This window comes from Gobio gobio (assembly GCF_949357685.1).
Source record: "Gobio gobio genome assembly, chromosome: 10".
NCBI classification, from domain to species: domain Eukaryota; kingdom Metazoa; phylum Chordata; class Actinopteri; order Cypriniformes; family Gobionidae; genus Gobio; species Gobio gobio.
Window position 1 is genome coordinate 17,912,044 of NC_137116.1, and position 8,773 is coordinate 17,920,816.

Here is an 8,773-nt window from a genome sequence, read left to right on the forward strand (position 1 = left end):
TATTTATAATAAGAAGGGCAGACGCGCGTACACTCTTAAAAATAAAGGTTCTTAAATGGTTCTTTGGCGGGGTGTATGGTTCCATGAAGAACCTTTAATATCCAAAGAACCTTTCCATTGCACAAAAGGTTATTTGTAGTGCAGAAAGGTTCTTTAGACTATAAAATGGTTAGAAAAAAATGGTACTTTAAAGAACCTTTCACAAAACGGTTCTTCAGGGAACCAAAAATGGTTATTCTATGGCATCACTGTGAAACCCCCTTTTTGGTTCTCCCTGGCACCTTTAATTTTAAGGGTTTACATTCTGCTTTCGTGCGCGGCACGCGGATGCACGATTTAACGGGCAGTAACGCACATTGGAGTTGGCCTATTTGCCCTTTGCAGTTACACATGCGCTGCATTTTAAAAACAGCACCTGATATGCCTAGTGGAGAGGGAGGTCTCCCCAGTTTGCAACGTCTTTTTTTGGGCTAAATTTGGACCAAATCTGACGGACCAAACAGAGCCCAGTTTTCAACGTCTTTTTTTGGACTAAATTTGGACCAAATCTGACGGACCAAACAGAGCCCAGTTTTCAACGTCTTTTTTTGGACTAAATTTGGACCAAATCAGACGGACCAAACAGAGCCCAGTTTTCAACGTCTTTTTTGGGACGACATTAATGTAGTACTTTTATAATGCTAATATTTACTTTTACCAAAAATGACTAATATTTAACCAATAAATTACATTACACATTAATATTACAAAATAGTTACTAATTATTACCATAAAATAAAAGTTACTTTGTGATATCAAAAGTGCTACCCATACTTACTCTGATATAACACACTTACATTACCTTGCAGTTCAATATAATGTATATCAATTAGATTACTTAATATGCATTTTGTCTAATGTTTTCCATGTCACCCATCCCGTTGGTCCAACAAACTTTATCCATGGTTGACAATAACGTACACATAATTAAAAAAAATGTACGTGGCATGTCGATAATTATAATTTATTTTTGTTTCGTCTGTAGTAAAAATGCCAGGTGGATCCACTTTTCGGCAATGCGCCCACTGCCTGAAGAAGATCAACTGTGCAAATCGAAAATGCACCAAGGTAAATAATGTACAAATAATGCTATTGTACTGTCTAACTGCTAATCCCCATTTTTAAGTCATTAAGTCCAATTCAAATAAACTTTATTTTCATCAAATATCTCAGTATTTGTTGGCCAAGCAATACAGTGACAATTAAACTGGAGTTTGCAGTGGATACATTATGTTCGTCATACAAAAAACAGAAAGAGTTTTGTTTTGATACACTATGAATTTTCATCATAGTAGGTATTTTTCAAAATGTTTAATTTCCAACCTGATGAAAAGGTACCTGTTGATATTGAATGTTTGACTGTTGGTTCTTTTAGTTACATCCTCTTACAAGGCTATTTAACATTGAATATTTCTATTACAGACAGATTACATTGTTCTATTGTGGTGGTTCTCAACTGTGGTCACTCAGTTCATTGAGATTATCCATATTTTATTTTATCCATATATTAAGGTATAATGTCTGTGGCCACATGATGGACATTCATATTTTCCGGTGCATTGACTCAACTGCATATTTAGTCTGTCTGTTCAATTAGTTGCATTCACTTGGCCTCCAAGTCATTATTAAGGCCCTTGTTAAAAGAAAGCTAGAAAATCAACAATGCTTGATCAACTGGACAGCAGTTTACAACCTTTTTTTGTCACACCGTCTCCCCATCACTTGCTCTGTCTCTCTCCCTTACTCAGTGTGGGAAACTGCTGGACATGAAGTCCAGGCAGACGGCCCGCATGAAAACATTCGCACTAAGGCCAAGGAATGGGCACAGCAAGTCAAAAAATCTCGCAATCAAGGAAAGATTTTCGACAATAGTGCCCTGCTGGTAATAAACATTTTCTGTCTTTGTATTTTGGTCAGGCATTGCATGTTCCTGTCAACATTACACAAATACAGAATTGTATTTACATTGTGCAGGGAAGCAAGAACTCATCAACCCAACTGCATTTAACATTTCAGATAATAATGAGCTTGTCTACGTATAAATATCAAAACACTACACAGAATTTCCTGGTGGTGCCTTATAATAATAATAATGCCATTGTAACCCTGCCTCTGTATTTGCTTATATGCTTTTCTATGTTAAGGTGGAGAAACTGAAAGCTCTTGGATACTTTCCCCTCCTGCTGTGGGGAAAGTACCGACCACAAAATAAAAAGTGTAAGGCCCAGCTGCAGTGCCCCTTTGAGCTGCCAGAGGTCCTGGAGAAGATGTTGTGTCTGTTTGAAGGTTTGTTAGAAGGTAGGTCACATCACAACATCAGTACATTCCATGGCTATTAAGATTGATTCTGCATTGTTTATTTAAATTAACATTTATTTGTATAGCACTTTTAACAATACATATAGTTTCAAAGCAGCTTCACAAAAAAATATATCTGCGAGCAGCCATTAACGGGGCCAAGCGCAAAGAAGAAGACAAGACATGCCAACATGGCTGGGAGGGTTAGACCAACTACAACAACGAGCAATTATAGGCATTTTAAGATGATTTTAGGCAAAAATGGCTGAAAAATCCTATATACAGTCACTAATAATATGATTTAATGGTTTGTCACTTTTGACCAATAGGTGGCGCAGTAACGAAATTGATGTGGTGTGGTCAGAGTCAGATGACAATGACAAAGGCAAAGTTTGGTGTCAGTATGTCAAAGCATTGCAGAGATACAGCCTCAAGAATCATTTTGGCATCATGGCTCAACTTTGTCGCTGCAGTATATGAAAACGGTTTTGTCTGTTGACACGAAATTAGTAACTTTTTGCTGTAAAAAAAGATGTTACGATTCGATTTTGGTGAAAATCAGACAAATGGTCTAGGAGGAGTTCGAAAAAGTAGGTTTCGAAAGGAAATCAAAATGGCGAACAGATTGTTTGGCCAAATATGGTAAAATTGGGATCTATGTTCTTGGCATGACCCAAGGAATCTATTAAAACCAGTTTTATGCCAATAGTCAAATTTAATCAAAAGTTATTAGCATTATTGGAAAATTCATTATAACTTTTGTCCACAAGGTGGCGCTGCCTTGAAACTTTTGGAGTACTTTCAGGGCTTGGTGACGAAGACACACACCGAGTTTCGTAATGATACGCCAATGCGTTTGTAAAACATAGCACTTTCTGACAAAATTCAAAATGGCCGACGCCCAAAATGGTTGATATGGGAAAATTGGGTATGGTATGGCTCGGCGTGATGCCCCGACTCTAAAGAGACCAGTTTTGTGATATTTGGCTAAAGCGTTCTTAAGTTATAATCAAAAATATAACATTTTTGTATTTATGGACCACTAGGTGGCACTGCGCCGAAACGCTGCAGGCAGCCTCAGGTCATGGTTGGCATAACACACACCAAGTTTGGTTAGAATATGCTAAAGTGTTTCGGAGATAAAGCCTGACTTTCATTTTTGTGGGCACTTTGTCGATTTAATTCGAGCGTTGTTCAATAACAGTTTGACTAATCATCTCGAGTCTAATACGGTTTTGTCAGCATAGTCTGAAGATGATCTGGTTCAATTTTCGTGCAAATTGGAGCAACAGCCTAGGAGGAGTTCGCAAAAGTAGTTTTTTCAGTTAATTAAAAATGGCGGGAAAATTATTATGACGGAAAGTGACGGTGCAATCGAATTGACTTGAGCCAAGGAATCAGAGGGAAAAATAATTTAGTTTCTAGCCCTTATGGTTCAAAAGTTATTAGCAAAAATATTAGTCAAACTTTGGACAGGTGGTGGCGCTAGAGGGATTGTTTTAGAGATTCCAAAATTGGTGTGGTTAATGCTGGGACTGTCCTCTATCTGTGTGCCAAATTTCACAACTTTCCCGCAAGCGGTTCTATGGGCTGCCATAGACTTGCGGCGGAATAATAATAATAAGAAGAAATCTAACGATTTCAATAGGTGCCTCCTCACCTTCGGTGCTTGGCCCCTAATAATGTGTCTACATTACAATTTAAGAGGTGACTTTGTCTAAGTAATATATTTCAGAAATGTTCATTTTGTGAATGCTTGGCTAAAAAGAAGCGTCTTTAGTCTAGATTTAAACTGGAGGAGTGAGTCTGAGCCCCGAACATTATCAGGAAGGCTATTCCAGAGTTTAGGTGCCAAATATGAAAACGTCCTTACTCCTTTAGTGGACTTTAGATATCCTAGATACTACCAGAAGCCCAGAGTTTAGTGATCTTAAAGGTCCTGTTCTTCGTGATCCCATTTTTCAAACTTTAGTTAGTGTGTAATGTTGCTGTTAGAGCATTTATAATACCTGTAAAATTATAAAGCTCACAGTTCAATGCCAAGCGAGATATTTTATTTAACAGAAGTTCCCTTTCAATGCCTACAGCGAACGGCTGGTTAGGACTACATCCTGGTATTTCCTGCTTTAATTACGTCAGTAGAACAGTATGTCGACTAACCTCCGCCCACAACAACACGCGAAAAAGGGGGCGTGGTCTTGTTGCTCCCGCGTGGAGAATAGGAAGTGTTGCGTTCGGTTGCGTTCGTATAGTTTGTTTGTCGCCATGTTGTCGAGACGCTGTTATTTTCATCCCGGAGTCAAGTCACCTTTGTTTGGCTTTCCCAGGGCCGCTGTACTTAGAGATCATTGAGCGCATGCATCCCCGTTATGGTGAGAGGCGCGACCTTTCCGGTAACGTGCGCTCTGCGTGCGCTAAGCTGCTGTCGAATCACAACACGGGAACCGCTGGCCCAATCAGAACTCGTTACGTGTTTCTGAAGGAGGGACTTCATAGAACAGGGAAATCTTTCAAGCCGTTTTGAGGACAGTGAAAACAGCAGTATACAGATCAGTAAATTGTGTGAAAAATACTGTGTTTTTTTACACGCGAAACATGAACACATGTTATATAGCACACTGTAAACACAATCAAAGCTTCCAAAAAACACGAAAAACGGGACCTTTAAACAGCATGATAAATTGTAGGGGGATATGATCAGTTAAATACACAGGAGCTAAACAAATTGTATTGTGTACCTATCCAGATGGATCAGACTGAAATGTCATTGCAGATCCTTTTTCACACAATATATAGATTGCTGGTGGTGTATAATTCTGTTCTTTTTTATATCTTTTGTTATATAACTTTTTATATTTCTTTAGTTACTCATATTTTTAACCATACACTGCATCTTAAATGTCTTGTTTTATTTTTTTTACTGAAGCATGTGATCCTGAAGGAGAGAAGGTGGGGCAGCACGAGAGGACAGGAGAAAAAGATGAAGCAGAAAGAGAAATAGAGGATGAAGACCAGAGAGGACAGGGGGAGCAAAGTGAATTAGGAGAGACTGAGAGGAGGAACATGCAGGAGATGGAGATAGAGGCACAGAAAGACAGAGTGGAGAGAGGAGAGATGGAGGGACAGAAAGACTTAGAGCTGGGACTGATGGTGACAGAAGAGATAGAGGCAGACAAGGAAAGAGAACAGACAGAGGAAGTAGGAAAAAAGAGATTGAGGCAAAGAAGAAAGCAGACAGGTAAGTGGCAATACAGAATATAAGATGCAGAGCTGTACAGGGTTCCCACGCTTCTTGAAAGTCCTTGAATTTCAGACACATGGATTCAAGGCCTGGAAAGTACTTGAAAACAAACATAGGTCCTTGAAAGTGCTTGAATTAAGTGTGAACTACATTTTGTTAGAGTAGCATGGTGCCATTACAAAAATTGGCCTTTATGCGCTGCCAAAGCAAGAAAAAAGTGGGAAAAACCTGAAAAAATGGATTGTGATCACGTGCAGTCAGCTCTGCATAATGAGCACATAACGTGGAGCTTTTTAACTAGCTTAGTGCCAGGCAAGTGCAAATTCAGTGATGCTTGGCTCAGTGTTGATCTACATTAAAATTGGTTAATCAAAGTTCCAACGTATAACGCTTAATAAAGTAGTGTTTATCAGCGCAGCGCTCCTTTGTTTACAGAGGTTACTGGGGAAACCAATATATTTCTGCTGTTCCATAAGCGCCATCTACTGTCAAAGAGTGAAATTGCATTTTCAGTGCGCCAGTTGGTTTGTTCAGACTAATGCATATTAACCCATATTTTTACACAGCTTCCACAGAGTTGTAAATGTTAACTGGTGGATCGATGATAAGCTAATGTGCTTTTATAACATATCTAGAATATTAAGTTTTATTAATATACTAATATAAATATAAAGTTGTTTTAGTATTAATATAAAGTAAGTCATTTTAGTCATTTTATGGTTTAGGATGTTTCCACAAACACTGATCTCACCCTGTGTAGGTCTTAAAAATCTTCAAATAGATTTTTAAAAAGATACCATGTACAGGTGATTAATAAATAATTTTGCTTGTCCATATCTTTTCATTTAATTCGAAAATTCATGTATACAATATTATCTCTATATTTTGATGTTTTAATGAAGTAATGATTTATAAAAAAGAAAACTAAAACCAGTGTGAAATAAATGTTAAAAGCAGGAATTGTTAAATGTTAAACTGCAGCTCTCTTTAAAACTCGCTCCCGCTCTTGTACACTCCACCAGCCTTTCTCCTCATTAGATTTTTTAAAAAGTCGCATGCCCCTAACATTTTATTTAGTTGTCAGTATATGTCTTAGCGTTACTGCAGTAATGATAGACACAGTTACAGTAGGTATTTGATATACCGTGCAGATTGGCAGTAACATACCCACCTTTAACGTATTTATTATGCATGATTTAAAATAAAAGGTGCTTTAAAAAGTCCTTGAATCTGGTGTGCATGAAAGAGTGGGAACCCTGGCTGTAGAATATGATACAAAATGGAAAAGAAAGTGGCCTCAACTACTATGTACTTGTATCCAAAAATAAGTACAATGTACTTATTGTGTTCATATAAGACAAAAAGAAAGTGTCAACAGATTTTCCTGCATTTCAAATATTCACCTGGCTTGCAAGGCAAACACCTCTATTGCAATTTACACAGGTTTTTTGTTTCTCAATACAGGAAGTCAGCTGTCAAGATTTCAGCAAAAAATAAAAGAAAAGGAAGCCAAAACAAGGATGATGGTAGGAAAAAATGCTATAAAGTATTTATAATTCAAAATTAAACACACAAAGTATATTAAAAAGTGTTGGCAATACACAAACACCAGCCTATCATAAAATGCACACGAAAGTATCCCAAAGCATACCACGGTGTCATCAAAAGGCCCCAAAGGATCATAAAGCATACGGTGGGTGATGTACAACAAAGTCCCACAAAGCAAACCAAAGAATTTGAATGTCTATATTGCACAAGGTGTACCACTTTAACACAAAATTTAACAAAGTATCCCAAACCCCCCAAAAGGCAACCGTGTCAGTGAGTTATTACAAATCCAGTTTCCAGAAAAGTTGGGATATTTTTTAAAATGCAATAAAAACAAAAATCTGTGATTTGTTAATTAACATGAACCTTTACTTATCTGACAAAAAGTACAGAGAAAAGATTTTCAATAGTTTTACTGACAGCGTAGTTATTCTTCAGTATTATTACATTGTCTAGCCAGTATGGTGACAATCAGGATGTCTCTGGTGATTGCCACCTTTTCTGTTTATTTTGTTTTACTGCTGTTACATTAAGATGCAATGGTTTGTATTTACTTCATTTATTTATTTGTATTACAGCTTGCCAGTATCACAGCACATTGGACATTTATCCAGTACAATATGTGTCCAAGACACGTGAAAGAAAGGTTAGTAGCTATACGGAGAACATTCTGTACAACTGTTAGTGCATAAATTGATACTATACTACACATGGGCGTCGGAAGCAAAAAAACATTGTGGGTGGGTCCTCTCTCAGAAAATCTTACTGGAGTAGATGCCATTTACATTAAGTACAAGAATATCGCCTTGTTTGCTAAACTTCTGGTTGGACAAGACAAGTTTACGGAAATCACCATATCTTTGACAGCGGCTATAGTGTAGGGGTAAGACGCATGGCATCAAGTTTTGACGCAAATCGACCCGCGGTTCGAATCCGCCTTAGGCCGAGCTAACGCTACTCCCTTTTACAATCACATATCAGAGCGGAAAGGCATTTCTTTTCAATAAAAATGAAGAAAATATTAGAAAAGTGGAAATAAAGTGTCTAACATGTGTTTAATAATAAGTATTTATTGGTTAGGGGTAGGTAAACAGACATGTGCTGGATTAGAGACGATAAAAGTGAGTGGGTCCAATATCATTGATGGTAAAAAGTGGGTGGGTCTTGTCCCACACACATACAATGGTTCCGACGCCCATGGATTAAATAATCCACAAAAACCGGATCAGGGTGAGAAAAAAGGTAATTTGAAAGGTTTAAAATATTGATAGGAGTAGATGGGTGACTATTCAGAATTTTCTTTGATTTGGGGCTTTCCTTTTGTCTTCCGGTTTGTACCGGCGTGGACAGACGGATTTCGGGTGCGGATCCTTGCAAGAACTACAGATGTGGAGAAATGTACAATTAGGATATGAGCAGACAGATTCATTGAAACGAGAACATACAGGAAAACCATTGAAACTTGCGATATGGCGACCTCTGCTGTCTGAAGAGGGTCTTACTTTTTCAGCACTATGGACAGCAGCCGGATCATTGTTTGCGAATGCTTTGGGGCAGAATGCAGCCGAATGACCGTGAGCCAGGGACGTCGCTAGGCCTATTTTAGGGGGGGCTGAAGCTACCCCAAAATGTTCCTAAGCCCCCCTA

At 38.1% G+C, this 8,773-nt stretch overlaps 1 pseudogene across 1 annotated transcript; it reads left to right on the top strand.

Annotated features, from left to right (window-relative positions):
- The first annotated feature begins 1,029 nt into the window (after positions 1-1,029).
- Positions 1,030-5,743, top strand: LOC307132816 (annotated as a pseudogene). The gene is made up of 5 exons: positions 1,030-1,107; positions 1,788-1,921; positions 2,184-2,337; positions 5,264-5,575; positions 5,739-5,743. The product of its transcript is annotated as an uncharacterized misc_RNA (transcript).
- The last annotated feature ends 3,030 nt before the right edge of the window (positions 5,744-8,773 follow it).